The sequence below is a fragment of the Pelobates fuscus genome, chromosome 3 (assembly GCF_036172605.1).
Source record: "Pelobates fuscus isolate aPelFus1 chromosome 3, aPelFus1.pri, whole genome shotgun sequence".
Taxonomy (NCBI): domain Eukaryota; kingdom Metazoa; phylum Chordata; class Amphibia; order Anura; family Pelobatidae; genus Pelobates; species Pelobates fuscus.
Genome location: NC_086319.1, coordinates 27,430,923 through 27,448,562, shown reverse-complemented (window position 1 = coordinate 27,448,562; position 17,640 = coordinate 27,430,923). Strand labels below are relative to the sequence as shown.

Genomic DNA, 17,640 nt, shown 5'->3' with positions numbered 1-17,640 from the left:
ACACATACCTGTTGGAAGGGAGGACTGTTACTATCCAGGATCTTAAATATGTTTATGGATCCCCTATGTTTAAAGGAACACACTATAAGTCACCTAAACAACTTTTGCTTAATAAAGCAGCTATTAGTGTAATTCAGGGGTGGGGAACCTTCGGCTCTCCAGATGTTTTGGACTACACCTCCCATGATGCTTTGCCAGCATTATGTGTGTAAGAGCATTATGGGGGTTGTAGTCCACAACATCTGGAGAGCCGAAGGTTGCCTATCCCTGGTGTAGATCATGCTTCTCAGGTTTCACTGCTCAATTCACTGCCATTTAGGAGTTAAATCACTTTGTTTCTGTTTGTGCAGCCCTTGTCACACTTCCCCTGGCTATGATGGACAGAGCCTGCATGGAAAAAAAATTGGTTTCACTTTTAATCAGATGTAATTTACCTTAAATAATTGTATCTCAATCTCTAAATTGAACTTCAATCACATACAGGAGGCTCTTGCAGGGTCTAGCAAGCTATTAACATAGCAGGGGATAAGAAAATCTTAATTAAACAGAACTTGCAATAAAGAAAGCCTAAATAGGGCTCTCTTTACAGGAAGTGTTTATGGAAGGCTGTGCAAGTCACATGCAGGGAGGTGTGACTAGGGTTCATAATCAAAGGGATTTAACTCCTAAATGGCAGAGGATTGAGCAGTGAGGCAGCAGGGGCATATTCTATACACCAAAACTGCTACATTAAGCTAAAGTTGTTTTGGTGACATTAGTGTCCCTTTAACAATATGTATCTGAAAGGTGTAAAATTAAAAATCATTTTAGAAACTCAAAACTCTCGTGGGATTTCCTGGAGGCGATAATGTCACCCTGGAAACGAAAGAGCTTTGTAGGTGGGTGTATTTTACACTAACCTCCACTGCACTACTCAACCCACTAAGTGCTGCAACAATGTTACCTGAGGGAATGGCGAACGGTCCCCATCAGGGAAGAGACAGTTACAGGTTTATTTAAGGTGGAAGAAAAAAAAAAAAAAAAGGTCTCCTCCAACAAATACACAGTTACAAAATCAGACAAACCGCACTGGACATATTCACATAAAGCCAGTTTAGGAAATTTACTCTCGGAGGTCACAGAACATGAAACCAGTTTTCCTTGTACTGAAAGAACAGGTGAGAGAAGGAAGTAACCACACGTGCATGACAATATCCACAACACAAGATAAGGTCACTAGTTCAGTCAACATACTCATTAAATCCTTTAAATCATAGTATGCAGAAAGTAAACTGCCTATCATAGTACACAAAACGTTACTTTATAAAGGGGAGAATTGAAACTATGCATTATCTTAACAGAATTAGCAATTACATTATATATATATATATATATATATATATATATATATACACACACACACACACACATTTTTTTCCCCTTCTTCTTCTATAAATATGAGAAAAAAAAAATGTAATGGCCAATTCTGCTAGGATAATGCATAGTTTCATTCCTCCAAAAATATATATTGTCCTTCTACTCCCCTATAATTCCACTGTTGGCATAGCAGTCATTGCGGTGTAATCATTCTACAATAAAGCACATTTTGTACTTTGGTAGAAGGACGCTTGGAGTTGGCCACATAACTGGAGAGCAGGTAACTACTCAAATAACATCTCCCAAGGCAATGAAATATGCACAGGGTTATTCATTAAACGCCAGATTTATCTGTTTAACCCCTTAAGGACACTTGACATGTGTGACATGTCATGATTCCATTTTATTCCAGAAGTTTGGTCCTTAAGGGGTTAAACAAAATCCGGTGAAAACGGACAAGTTCCGACAACAATGGCAATTCTCATATTTACTAAAACCAAATACAGTCAGAACTCAGTCAGCACGAACTAATCTGCAGCAATCGCCCTGAAAGCATTCTGTGTCTGGATTAAACGTATTGCTTTCACATCTGAATCTTATACAAAGTATCGGATTCGGAATATTCCCAAAGCACCAGTTTTACTAAAATTCAGAACCACATGCACAAATTATCGTCCACTTGCTATTTTGCAGGTGAATGCTAATCGGAAGTACTATGCCCACTGGCAGGGCTAGTAGCCAGCAAATAGTTAAACAAACCTTGGCACTGCAAGGGTTAAAGGAACACTATAGTCACCTAAATTACTTTAGCGAAATAAAGCAGTTTTAGTGTATAGATCACTCCCCTGCAATTTCACTGCTCAATTCACTGTCATTTCGGAGTTAAATCACTTTGTTTCTGTTTATGCAGCCCTAGCCACACCTCCCCTGGCTATGATTGACAGAGCCTGCATGAAAGAAAAAAAACTGGTTTCACTTTTAAACAGATGTAATTTACCTTAAATAATTGTATCTCAATCTCTAAATTGAACTTCAATCACATACAGGAGGCTCTTGCAGGGTCTAGCAAGCTATTAACATAGCAGGGGATAAGAAAATCTTAATTAAACAGAACTTGCAATAAAGAAAGCCTAAATAGGGCTCTCTTTACAGGAAGTGTTTATGGAAGGCTGTGCAAGTCACATGCAGGGAGGTGTGACTAGGGTTCATAAACAAAGGGATTTAACTCCTAAATGGCAGAGGATTGAGCAGTGAGGCTGCAGCGGTATGTTCTATACACCAAAACTGCTTCATTAAGCTAAAGTTGTTCAGGTGACTATAGTGTCCCTTTAATGATATAATGTAACTCCAATTTAGATGCTCTTTTCTTTTTCACATGCGCGCACACACACACACACACACACACTCCCGCTGAGTCGAAACAACCGTTTGATGCAGATGTATTTTCACATAAAAAAAAAACAAAAAAAACAAACACACACACTACTTGTAGATTGTGTGGAGACCTCAAATTATTTTGAAATTGACCATTTGAGGGTGGGATACACCAATTTAAGGGTATTACCTAGTTAACTGTCCAGCTAGAATAGGAGAGAGGAGGTTAGACAGGGACATACCACACTATAGCAGCTCTATAGGCAGCCTGGCAGATTAACCTGAAATGTATCATTTTAAATAGCACCAATCACAGACAGAATTACTGGGCTGACTTCAAAAAGTGGGATAGATCGTGACTGTCCAAAAAAAAAAAAAAAAAAAAAATGGGACTGCCGGCAACTATGCATGATTCAACAAGGCTCATAGCTCTTAGTCTCCCACTGTCAGATGAGTGAGTTCTGAAGTGCTAGTGCCCCAAGAAGTTTAAGTACACTAGGACAACAGGTTTGACAGACAAGCCCTTCACACCAAAGAACTTAAATATAGTTAAAGAAAAATGTGAAATGTTTAAATGTAAAATGTATTTTATACATATCCCCATTAAATAAATAGTACCATTGCGCCTGTAAATATAATATATAACGTATTATACCTACACAACGTGTAAAGGGCAGATCTATTATTTGCTCGGTGATAAGAAACACGTCAGTCTTCACACACGAAGGTAGATCCCATATAAAATGACATTGGACATATACACTTTCAACAAAGATTTCTAGAGAGTAAATACACATAAGGCAGCTGACCAGGACTGTTCGTGCAAAGTGCGCAGCAATAGTAATAGAGTAGACCATAGCTCCCTTCAATCTCAGATTCGGCAGAACACTCAGGAGTTTAGGCTCCTCGCAACCTCCTGGTTTTATTCCCAGATCTGGAGACACCAATGAGTAAGGACACAGGAAAGCATGACTCAAGTATATCATGAGACACGCTTTCACCAAACAAACCACACACAGGGCATTTAGCCCAGACACACCACAATCTGACATGCACCCTTTTTGGGCAATCCTGCTCCCCCTAGATCCCATCAACGACATGCACCTTTATAGTCAGCTCACCCTCTTATTTTGTTAGGAGGCAAGACAGCCGAACGCAACTAGCCTTTGAGTCAGAGAGAAAAATATGTATTTCTGTACAATAATTCATCATGCTAAAAATAAACAATGTCATGTAAATTGTAGATAGAAAACATTTAAATGCAAGAATTGTGTTTTCTCCTAATTTTACCCAATTTAGGGAGAACTGCTTTGCCTCACATGATACAAGCAAATCAACTAAACATATTAGCAGGAGACTCTAGTGACCAGCAAGTTTAGACTATTTCCATCAAGTCTCAAATACCTGTAGCGGTTATAACCACTCACCAGCTGCATCATAGGAAACAGATTTACACTGCAACAATTGCATAAGCAAACTCTAAGTCAATACCCAATATATAACAAAGCAAAGGGACTTTGGCATTTGGCAAACAGTCCACTGTTTGCTTATTTTTTTCGCAATCCTCCATTGAGTAACATGTGAAAAGCGCAACAAAAGCGATCGCTATTTCTTCCATACAGTTATCTTGGACTAGCCCACTTATAAACTAACATTGCCTCATTCATTGTTCACATACCTTGCTGCATACACACAAACTGTGCTTCTTAATATAGCATTATCCACGAGGAAATAATGAGCAAGTTACAAACCAGTTTAAAACAAATTTCTATATATATTTTCTTTATTTTTTTCTCACCCCTCCTGGGGTGGTATATATTCCTCATTTTTGAGCACTCTACCAGAGAGGCCTGGGAGTTTGAGGGTTCTGCGCAGTATCTTAGCTGTTCCTAGAACTGCACTATATTTTTTCTGGCGGTTGTGAGAACATCCCCATGTGTACCCTATTATAAAGGGGAAACTATAGTGCTAGGAATACAGAGTTATATTCCAAGTACTATAATACCCCCCCCAAGCCGATAAAAGGTTGAAAAACCCTTTTGTCAATTACCTAATTCCAGCAGTGATGTTGCTCAGTGCTGGGTCAGGCTCCGCTTCCGCTCCTCCGTCAACATCAACCAGCAGGGGGGACCTAATGCGCATGCTTTCTTATGTGGCTTTAGCAGACACTGGATGTCATGTCCAGCATCATTTATCGGACCAAAAGTCTGCAAAAAACCCGGAAGCACATCTAGTGGCTGTCTGGTAGGCAGCCACTAGAGGTGGAGTTAACCCTGCAAGGTAATTATTGCAGTTTCTCAAAAACCGCATTCATTACAATTGCAGGGTTAAGGGGACTGGGACACAATGGAATGAAGTGGTCTGGGCATCCCTTTAAGAGTTACTAAGTGTGTAGAGGTTCATAAGAATATTCCTTTCTGTCTCAGAGATTTTACCTTTTAGCTAAAAGCAACAAGGCGAATTGTCAGTGTAAGGTTTGCCTTGGCCCGGCTGTTGAGCTTACACTTTAATAACCATTAGAGTAGAACCGAAAACAAGTCAATCCAGTTATTCAAATGTGAATAGGGATGTACATTGTATGCAGGAAGAACACAGCCTCCGCATGGGATCAATTGGGTTTTTTAAATACCAATAATTGGGGGGGGGGGGGGGTGAAGGGGGGATTAAATTACAGCAATGGTTACTCCAACCAAATCAAACCATTCTAGAATGTTAGAAATATAGTGTTCAGAATAGGCCTTGGAACCAAAGGTCCGACAAAGTGTCAAATGAAAATAAATGTATACTAGATTTCAAAAGAAAAAAGGGAGGTGGGATATGGAACTCCTATGACTCGATACATGGGGGGGGGGGGGGAGGGGGAATATTAATGAGCAAATTAATAATTTTAACAAAAGTTTACCGGAACAAAAGCCAATTTAAGAAATACAGAGCCGTATGTATGCCCAGCCAACCATTTTACAAAAGAGAATAAACTGGGAGCACCAATCTAATTCAAGTCCCTACAAAGCACTTACAACCTACCAAATTCTGCGGAATTCGCCTATAGGCAGATCAACTCCTGGTTGTGGAAAAACAAAGCAACGCTTCCCTCAATGGAAACAGATAATGATCTGTCAGAAGTAGAAAAAAATGTGCCTACAAAACAAAAAAAAATTATGTCTACACTATACAACTGCCATTACCGCCCCCTCTCAACACGCACAACCTGACATATGTACAGGCATGGGAAAAAGACCTAGGCAGGGAATTAACGCACGAGCAATGGACACAAACAATATAGGCAAATAAACAACTCACGCTAAGCACCACACACCTAGAGGTAGCAAGGAAGCCACTATAACGCTGGTACTTAGTCCCCACACGCATGAAACGCATGAAACACATGAACTCAGGGATGTGCTGGCGATGCAACAAATCCCCAGGCACCATGCTCCATATATGGTGGCCGTGCCCTGTCTTGGAGAAGTTATGGATAGACACACAAACACTAATAATATAAGTAACAGGCTCCACCATACCACTCATCCCCGAAATTCTCCTCCTGCAATGCATACCAACTCACTTACCCAAAGTCAAGAGGTACCTCATATTTCATTTCACCTCAGCAGTGCTCACAGCCATCAGCAAGGCTTGGCTACAGCTGGAGCCATCGCAACTCCACACATGTATCATAATGATTGACAGCACCAAGATGTATGAATCACTGGCCAGATCAAACAGACTTCCACAGAAGTTCTGGAAGGAGGTATGGGACCTGTGGGATAGGTATCAAAATCGAAATCACCAAAATGGTCCCCCTAGTCTCCAAAATGAATACCATGCTAATGTCAAATGGACCACGTCACTCCGGAGAGACACTAAGAGGCGAAATACTGGGACTAGGAACAAATGACTAAAGGGACAACTTGAAGTCTGTCCCCCTCTTCCTACCCCTACCTAGGACCCTCGTTACCACCACCAGGTTATGAGATCATGTACGTTCTACACACGACAACACATGAGTACACACCAAATAATCATATTACAGTTACTATAACACAGAGGACATGAACTAGCAAAGCGCACCCAACATATAGATGGGTCACACACACCACACATTAAACAAGGTACAATGCTAAGGGAAACCAGGATGCAGTTATTTACTGCCTATATAATGTGCACAAGGTACCTCTTGGATTCCCCACGAATTGCATAGGAAACACAACATGAAACACACATAGAGGGGGGGAAGGGAATGACAAAAACTTTGGAATATACTAAACGGGAAATGTTTGCGTACTTTGATATGTCCAAATGTCTACAGCCACCAAATCAAAAAGAGTATGTCTTATGAATTGTATCACAAATGTAAAAAAAAAAAAAAAAAGAGAGAATGAACTGAGGGTAGTACAAAACAGTGAGACATTCTAAAAGTAGATAGTGTCCCAATAGTCAGGTGCTCAGGATTGGCAAGTACAGAAAAAAGGGTTGGGAAACACATTTATTAATGCATAGAAATTAGTGAAGAATCCGTCATCAGCTAATTAAGTACAATTCGTTTTATTGCCAAATAAAAAGAGACAATGCAGGCTGGATTTTAATGTGGCATTTTAATCCATCCTATAACAAAACACAAGCAGAATCTGACAGTTTTATTTGGACTTTGTAACATGACATACGAGATCTTATATGGGCGGGTGGGAACATAGCCACGCACACGCCAACGCCACATTCTCTTCCGTTGACACCGGAAATTAAAATGCATTTCTAATCCTGCCTTTCTACAACCATGACGGCTCCACGGATTCAGACCAAAGACGGTGGTTTATCCAACCAGCCATTCACTCCCACCAGGTACAAAACAACGGACCAACAATGAGCTCCAACTCAGTGACTATCCTATTCCAAATCAGATTGTAAATGCACATACAGTAAGGAAAATACGCACACTGCTGACAGTTATGCATTTTATTAAAGGAACACTCCAAGCGCTTTAACACAACAGAGCGCTATAGTGATTATGGTGCCAATAGTGGCCTGAAGTCGTCGTCCCTCCCCCCCCCATTGTAAGTAGTCAAACCATTTAAGAATAGTTTGACTTCTTACTTGGAGTCTGCTGGGTTCGCTTACTGCCTTCGCTACTTCCAACAGAGGGCTAGAAGTTCCCAACCGGAGGGCTTAGCCCAGACAGAAAGCTTCCAACCCAGAACTCTCATTCAATCAATCCTGTACAAAACTGGCATTTGACAGCAGCACACCCACAGACACACTGGGGGGAGAATGTAGGCGCAGTCTAGCAGAGCGTGCCTACCCCTTACGTCAGCACTGACAGCCAGCGAGGTGTTTCTGACATTATAGAAGTGTCTATTTCAAATGGATTTTCAGCACTGTTATACATCACAATTAAGAAGAGATACTCCTCCAGGCTGAATTGATGTGTGTGGAGTGTTCCAAGCTGCCGTTTAAAGGGACACCATAGACACCCATATCAATTCAGCTCATTGAAGTTGACTGGGTGCAGTGTCCCTGTCCCCTGAGCTCGGCAATGTAAATGTAATATTTATCTCCAGCTATAAACATATATTTATTTACTGATTAAATTGTATCCTTTAAGAAGTGATACTAGATTATATTTCCCAGCCAGGTGCACTTTAATAAAAACCCTTAAAAGTTATAAAGACTTACAGCAAATATGTAACCACCAAAACCAGTAACCTGGCATTGAGTGTAACCATGCAAGAAAAGCATTTGGGACATTACTGACCTGGAATAGGTGATCATGCAGGTCTGATTCCCAGCTAACTGCCAGTTCAGATAACAAAGGCACCCATTTAAAGTTACCTTAGCAAACAATCACTTCTAATTGTTCAATTGTGCAGTCATTGTTGTAATACCTGATCTTTGTGACAGGCAGTGGATGATGTGTTAGGCTTGCAATGCTTTGTCCACATCAGCCCTAGAAAGTTTGGACTATGTCTGTGAGTTGTACCTTCTTGTTTCAATTACGGACATGATAGTGAGCAGTGCAGTCATTGGGACATTCCACACTGCATCGTCTTAAAGAGCCGCGCACTGAAATAACTGGTTATAAATCGACCTTAGGGTATAACTTGGAGCAGCACTTCACAAACCGGTGGCTTTTGTCCCCATAGTGACGTGTAAACGGAAGCCAGCACAGGAGTCTGTCTTTAGTCTGAAAGCAGCGGTCAGGAGGAATCAAATGTGTGTTGGATGACAGGGACCACTTTAAGGCTACCTTACATATAACAATGATTGACTAAGATGGAGGAGCCCAGTTGCAGGAAAAACTTGTGTTGATTTCTACATTTAAATTATATTTTTGACACCTCACAAACATATACTAAAAATACTTGCGAATTGACAGCTACCCGTTCAATATTTATGTGTAAATGTGACAAGCTGTAAATGAGAAAGCAGTGTGTACCTGAGAAATGATGTCTGGCTACTAATTTTCAGCCCAGGCTAATTATTTTGAGGAAATGTGCCAGAACTTGCATTACAGATGTACATTTGGCATTTTGATGGATTTAAAAGCAATTCCTGGCATTTATGGACTTCCCTAATTCTCACTGCTCCCCCTGCGGCATGGATTTTCAGACTGGCTATAGGAGATCAGGGAACCCAAAAGGCAGATGCCCAAATGTTGTAGAACTACAACTCCCATGATGCTTTGCATGCCTTTAGAATGACAAATCATCATGGAAGCTGTAGTACTAAAACATTTGGGGATCTACCTTTTTGGCACCCCTGAGGTAGATCATTACTCGATTACAGCAGCGCTCACAGCAGTTAACGGATGAAGTTAATGTAGGGGGAACTCTAAACTAGCCACCAGCCAATGATGGACTGCGTCACAACCTCACGTCACCCCTACCGCATGTGGAGGTCAGCTGAAGGCAAGGCAGTGAATAATCTACTGTAACGTACTGGGCTGGATGACGTAGTGGAAGGATCGTCAATCAGCCCGAAAGGCGACCGATAATCTGCAATGGTTGTGCAAAAATTATATCGGTCGATCCCTACTCTAAACAACCGAGAAGGAATTTGCACATATTAAGTCAAACTAACCAAAGCGGAAAGTGTGACTTAAAATTTGTACAACCCATCAATTCTGTGCAATTCCCAACTAAGTGAATAAAATCCTATGAGTATATAAACTGGATTATTCACAAAAGTTAGATTTGTTGTAAACTCATGGAATTTGTGAATTCAAACTGAATTTTGAAATTTTAGTCTAAAATAGCTGAACTTAAAACCATTTCAATCACTTTGTTCTATGATTAGACAATTCGTTTTTATTTCCCTTTGAGTGCCCAACAATTTGCCCTCTAGAAATAAATGTTGCAATAATGTATTGAACTAGAAAAGGAGGATTTGTTAACTAAGCAGCTGGCTTTGTTTAGCCCTACAGGTTTGTTATAGTAAAAACAAAAATCATGTATCTAGTTCAACCAGTTCAAGAACAATGGTAACTTCCAGAAAAGTAACACAAAATGAAAATAAACAGCATAATTATAGTACAAAATATATTTATAGGTCATAAAACTTGTAAGATAAAATATCTAAATCCATATGAATCATCGAAAATCAAAACAAAAACTTACATTTGAGTGAAAACTACTCAGACTGGAAAAATGATATGTCACGTACAGCGCATTCAGCATCCTTCATTAGTTCCACATTTTTATTTGAAACATTCAATTGGTTGGACATGATTTGGAAAGGCACACACCAGTTATGATAGGTATCACTGCTATATATACATATCAGACCAAATACCAAGACATGATGTGAAAAGGAAATGCCTGCCGAGCTCATAGAGGCACATGTCTGGATAAGGCCTTGGTAAGAGAGTTAACCAAGAACCCAATGATCATGTGTGGAAATCATTGCACCATTCCAGTCTATAAGGAAAACTAACCAGACAGACGCATCTCCCCACAGCAAGACATATGAATAACCAAATGGTTTGCAAAAAAGAATCTAGACCAGAGATATGCAACCTTCGACACTCAAGATGTGGACTACATCTTCCCTGATGCTTTGCCAACATAGATCATTATGACTTGCAGTCAAAAACATCTGGAATACAGAAGGTTTCCTACCTGTGGCCTAGACTATGTGAAGCAAGATTGTCTGATGGAACAAAGATCGAAAGGTTTGGCCTAAATTCAAAGTTTCATGTCTGGAGGAAAGAAGGCACCTCTCGTCACCTGCACACAATTCCAATGGTGAATCGTGGTTTGGAGGTGGTTTTCAACAGTGGGGACTGGGAGTCTGGTCAGGGGTGAGGGAAGTCTGAAAGGAGCAAAATACAGAGATACCTTTAATGAATACCTGGTCCAGAGCAATCGAGACCTCAGACTGGGCTAAAAATCCATCTTCCAACATCTAAACATATGGCCAAGACAATGCCAATATAGCTCAGGGACAACTCTGTGAATGTCCTTGAGCAGTTGAGCCACAGCCTGGACTTCAATTTCTGGAGAGCCCTGAAACAGGCTGCCCACCACCAGCTCATATTCAGCATGACAGAACTAGAAAGGATGTCAATGTGATATTTCTGTTTTTTTTTCTGTTTAGTATATTTGCAATGGTGTAAAAAATAAACAAAAAAAAATACATCCAATGTTTTTTGCCTTGTCATTGTGGGGTATTGAGTGTAGATTGATGTGATTTAAAAAAAAAAAAAATTTGAATTATAAGGCTACTATATTAACAAATGTAAAAAACAAAATGAGAGGATCTGAATACACAGTATGTTTTTCGTTCTGCCGCTTTCATTGACAATTAAATTCACTTTGAATTCTCAACTCTTCACACTTTAGTAGCAGCCCTGTGACAGTGTGATGCCGCAAGATAATAGATGCACACACAAAAAAATAAATCTTGTTTCCTTAAAGGACCACTATAGTCACGCAGACCACTTCAGCTCAATATAGTGGTCTGGGTGCCAGGTCCCCCAGGTTTTAACCCTTCAGATGTAAACATATCAGCTTAATAGAAACTGCTATGTTTACATTGCAGGGTTAATCCAGCCTCTAGTGGCTGTCTTCCTGACAGCCGCTAGAGGCGCTTCCGCGACGCTCAATGCGCAAAAATTGCATTGAGCACGCAAAACGTCCATAGGAAAGCATTGAGTAATGCTTTCCTATGGGCGGTTTGAAGGCGCGCGGGGATGCACATTCGGCTCCACTCGGGAGCTGACGTCGCAAGGGGAGGAGAGGTCACCAGCGCGGCACTGGATTAAGGTAAGTGGCTGAAGGGGTTTTAACTCCTTCAGCCCAGCAGGAGGGGGGCCCTGAGAGTGGGGGGGGACAAAGGACTATATAGTGCTTTTCCTGCCACTATAGTGGTCCTTTAAATAGTTATGCTAAATGTGATGTTTATTCACTAAATAACAAGCTGAGTAAGGATTTAAAAAATAAAATAAAAATAATATCTATATCTATATATAGTAAATTGGGTCTCAACAAACAGTTTAGTGAAGAATATTTCATTTTCAACAACAAAGCAGTGGGACCCTAAAGTTCCTTTTAATCTCTGGATCCCAATATATCTCTAACCCATATACTTACTGGTGATATTAAACAGGAACGTGTGTCACACTCAGCAGTCCTCCCTTACCACTGTTTGCTTCTTCCTGGTTACTATGCAAAGTGGGTAATAGTGTGAAACAGCTAATTCCACTGAACAGACACAAATCCATCACAGAGGAGGAAGCATTGTCATTCTTAGAGGGAGGTTTGCCTCTGAGTGTTTTAGCCACCCAGAACCATAATTATCTCCAAGTTAAAAAGGAGTATTCTTGCAGGACCAGTATGGCGACTGGTTTCAGTTAACCTGATCTGGTTTCTGATAATGTACTTATTGTACAGCTCTCTGGGATAAACTGACACGCTACAAATAACACAAAATACAAACTTGTAAACCCCCAACCCTTTTTCTAGCATAAGATGCTCATTATCCTTCTGGATGCAAAAAACAGCCCAATGACATTATATATATATATATTAATGAGCAGCATCGTATGCTAGAAAAAGGGTTATGAAGATATCTATATGGCCAGAAGGTAGGTCCCCAGCTATGTATCTTAACCAGAATAGAGGGGTGGCCAGAAGGTAGGTCCCCAACTATATATCTTATCCAGAATACAGGGGTGGCCAGAAGTAAGGGCCCCAGCTATGCATCTTAACCAGAATACAGGGGTGGCCAGAAGGAAGGTCCCCAGCTATGTATCTTAACCAGAATACAGGGGTGGCCAGAAGGTAGGTCCTCAACTATATATCTTATCCAGAAGATGGGAGATGGCAAGAAGGTAGGTCCACAACTATATATCTTATCCAGAATACTGGGGTGGCTAGAAGGTAGGTCCCAAGCTATATATCTTATCCAGAATACAGGGGTGGCCAGAAGGAAGGTCCCCAGCTATATATCTTATCCAGAATACAGGGGTGGCCAGAAGGAAGGTCCCCAGCTATATATCTTATCCAGAATACAGGGGTGGCCAGAAGGAAGGTCCCAAGCTATATATCTTATCCAGAATACAGGGGTGGCCAGAAGGAAGGTCCCAAGCTATATATCTTATCCAGAATACAGGGGTGGCCAGAAGGAAGGTCCCAAGCTATATATCTTATCCAGAATACAGGGGTGGCCAGAAGGAAGGTCCCAAGCTATATATCTTATCCAGAATACAGGGGTGGCCAGAAGGAAGGTCCCAAGCTATATATCTTATCCAGAAGGTAGGTCCCCAGCTATACATCTTATCTAGAAGGTAGGTCCCCAGCTATATATCTTATCCAGAAGGTAGGTCCCCAGCTATATATCTTAACTAGAAGGTAGGTCCCCAGCTATATATCTAATCCAGAATACAGGGGTGGCCAAAAGGAAGGTCCCCAGCTATATATCTTATCTAGAATACAGGGGTGGCCAGAAGGTAGGTCCCCAGCTATATATCCTATTCAGAATACAGGGGTGGTCAGAAGGTAGGTCCCCAGCTATATATCTTATCTAGAATACAGGGGTGGCCAGAAGGTAGGTCCCCAGCTATATATCTTATCCAGAATACAGGGGTGGCCAGAAGGAAGGTCCCCAGCAGCCAGCTATATATCTTATCCAGAATACAGGGGTGGCCAGAAGGAAGGTCCCCAGCTATATATCTTATCCAGAATACAGGGGTGGCCAGAAGGAAGGTCCCCAGCTATATATCTTATCCAGAATACAGGGGTGGCCAGAAGGTAGGTCCCCCGCTATATATCTTATCCAGAATACAGGGGTGGCCAGAAGGAAGGTCCCAAGCTATATATCTTATCCAGAATACAGGGGTGGCCAGAAGGAAGGTCCCAAGCTATATATCTTATCCAGAATACAGGGGTGGCCAGAAGGTAGGTCCCCAGCTATATATCTTATCCAGAATACAGGGGTGGCCAGAAGGAAGGTCCCAAGCTATATATCTTATCCAGAATACAGGGGTGGCCAGAAGGTAGGTCCCCCGCTATATATCTTATCCAGAATACAGGGGTGGCCAGAAGGTAGGTCCCCAGCTATATATCTTATCCGGAAGACAGGGGTGGCCAGAATGTAGATTACCCTGATGGACCAGCTGTGCTGATACCATGTAACAGGTAAAGGAAGCTGAGGATTCCACTGACATCAAAGTACATGCAATGCCCATTAACCCCCAGTGTGCCGCCTCACATTACAATGTAGCCTTACCACGGTGGCTCCGGCAGGCTGTAGTGACAGGGAGAGGGTCTGCAATCCGCGCTGACCTCCTGCTGCGCTCCCAGCGATGCTCACTGCCAACCAGCACGGGATTCCAAGCCAGGAAACGCGAAAACTACAACTCCCTGAATGCCTTGCGGCGCTAGCATCACACTCGAGGTCATTTCTTTTGGCAAAGCTTTATTAGCAAGGACATAGTAACAGCCAGTCACCCTGAGGCCCCTTTGTCCCTCCCTGCCATCAATTTGATGTAGGAGCAGACACTCCTCTCTCTTCCTTCGCCATTTTAAAGGCAAAACCAAGCTAAACCTGCCTAATAGACCCTGCATGCCCATGGACATGGCTACTCATAATTACTATACAAAAAAATACTTATATGTGCTATAATAGACCAGATAGAGGTCCTTGGGTAGGCCCACCTAGTGGTAGAACTACAACTCCCATCATGCTTTCCAAGTCCAATGAACAGCAAAGGATCAAGGGAGTTGTAGTTTACCAAAGGATCCCTTTCATTAGCTATTCTCATCAAATCTATATATCATTTTTTAATTTATTTTTTACTGTGTGAGACTGCCTCCTTCTGCTGTGAGGCTTCCATGGTTATTTACTAATATAGGTTATTCACTCAAAAAATTATTGTACAAAGTTAAAAGCTGAATGATAAAATTTAGTGGGAAAAAGAACCACAAAACTGATCTAGTACAAATTTATGCTTACAGCTTGCCTGTTTTGGCCTAAATTTCAGATTTCAGCTGAGATGAAGACTGTCTGCAGATTGACTATTTTGAATTTCACTTTGTCAGAGACAGTAAGCTGACAGTAATAGCCTTGGGTGTGTAAAGTAATCAGTGACGTACTGATTTCTATCACATCACATAGTTCTGTTATCGCTGCTACTGTATCTATATAACTTTCAGCTTCTGTGCAGTTCACACGAAAGGAAGTCTGTTCATACATCGGTACGTGGGCAATCGTATTTCTTGATATTACACAGTCAAATAAAACATTACAAATCACCTATATAACGCGTGTTAATGTTGTTATGTGATGCTCTATTTTCTTTTGAATGTACATTAACCCCTTAAGGACACATGCAGGAAATATTCCGTCAGGATTCCCTTTTATTCCAGACGTTGTGTCCTTAAGGGGGTTAAATGATTACTCCAAGCACAGAGAGCGAAGGTGGAGGCACTCAGATCCAGGATATATTTTTCAGACCTCACAAACACGCAGGTTTTTTTTGCTAAAGTGAGAAAATAATTCAAAGTGAATTTTACTTTTAAGGTTAAAATTGCTAAACTGGAAAAATAAAAAGTCAGCTATGCTTCCAGCTGGCTGCTCTAACCTTAAAGGGGATATAAACCTGCATTCTTAATGCTATAGTAACCCTGTACCTAGTTAAATAGAGACCTCTGTCCTCCCCCATTTGCTTCCTCCATGATGTCCACCTCCTGCAACGTCTAGGAGGAAGTATGTCTTCCTCCATGATGTCCACCTCCTGCAACGTCTAGGAGGAAGTATGTCTTCCTCCATGATGTCCACCTCCTGCAACATCTTGGAGGAAGCATGTCTTCCTCCATGATGTCCACCTCCTGCAATGTCTAGGAGGAAGTATGTCTTCCTCCATGATGTCCACCTCCTGCAACGTCTAGGAGGAAGTATGTCTTCCTCCATGATGTCCACCTCCTGCAACGTCTAGGAGGAAGTATGTCTTCCTCCATGATGTCCACCTCCTGCAACGTCTTGGAGGAAGCATGTCCTGCTCCATGATGATCTAATCCAATGCTTCTCATAGAGGAATTTTGCAGACCCGATGCACATGTTCATGGAGCACCACGCAAGCTTTCAAGTTTCATCCCCCAGTAAAGCATTGCTTTTAATGCTTTGCTATAATCATCACGTTTGCAAATCACTTTGAATTCATATGGTTGTGAATGGTAATTGTGAGGGTTTAGAGAGATAATTAAAATTTCAGGCTGGAATAGCCATTCTGGAGGAATACCTGAGCTGGAGAAGTTTTCAGTTCAACCAACCTGGCCTACAATTTACTGCAGAACTCGGAACTTGAAATGTTTTAATGGCTCCCCTCATTCTAAAGGCAACTCTTTGTTTTGACCAATCCATATCCACTTCTAAATGCACACCTAGCAGCAGTCCTGTATCTAGTAGAACATTTGCGATTTGGGGCTCTTTTCCAAGTTTTTATTTCCTGGTGTCCCTTACGTAGGGACAACAGTGAAATTTCCTCAGTCGCTCAGACAGCCATTAGAGGTGCTTCCTGGGTTACTGCTGCACTTTGTGCAGCACTGACGCCTATCATCTCCATGCAGTGAACGCTCCTCATAAAGATGCATTGATTCAATGCATCTCTATAAGTAGATGCTTGGCGCAGCGCTGCGTTATGCATTGCATGCGCAGTAGCCTTCCAATGCCTTCCTACGGTAAAGCATTGGATTGGTTGAGATTGTCAAATCCGATGATCTCAGCCATGAAGGCGAGGCCAGCCTCAGCAAGACTGGTGCGGTTCTGGAAAAAAAGTTGAGCAAAACACCTTTTAAAAGTAATGAGAGTTTTTTTAGCAGTGCTTTTAGAACTATAGTGCCAATAATACATGTTTGGATTCCTGACAATGTAGTGTTCCTTTAAATGCCGTTTTCCGAACCCCATAAGCAGTTAATAAGCGCTGATTTACATTCATATTAATTTCTACATCTGTTTTCCCTATGAAGCCAAGCCAAGAAGTCATAATTAAAAGGAACTCGCCGTTATGATGTACCATTCCTTGTCAGTAATAAATCAGTGGCACACAATCAACAATGTGCTCCAGCCACTTGGAAACAACCAGACAATTATCATTATACTTCCCTTCTCACACACAGAGCTGGATTCTGTAACTTGAGACAAATGCATCTCCCTGGCACAGACTCTCAGAGATGGCAAAAAGCAGTTCTGAGGTGTAAAACAGCGATAACATTTATACCAGGTAGCTGAATCTGTGCCAGATTTACAAATCCAGCACATTAACAAAAAACAGTATTCATTCAAAGTGTCGCTGATAAAATGAAATCAGGATGCATGCAGCGGGATGCTTGCCAAGTGGTGTGTCTGTGTAATGTGGGTGTCTCTCCAAGTGTTCCACTATGGTCTGCAGAATTGATACATTTTACAGATTGTGTTTATAGT

The 17,640-nt window shown here is 41.4% G+C and overlaps 1 protein-coding gene across 1 annotated transcript in view; it reads right to left on the bottom strand.

The window, feature by feature from the left end:
- The window catches only part of FAM3C (FAM3 metabolism regulating signaling molecule C), a 44,591-nt gene extending 30,005 nt beyond the window's left edge, over positions 1-14,586 (bottom strand). The window contains exon 1 of the mRNA XM_063446833.1: positions 14,449-14,586. The gene's annotated coding sequence lies outside the window, so the exon portion shown is untranslated. The remainder of the gene's footprint in view (positions 1-14,448) is intronic.
- Between the last annotated feature and the right edge of the window lie 3,054 nt (positions 14,587-17,640).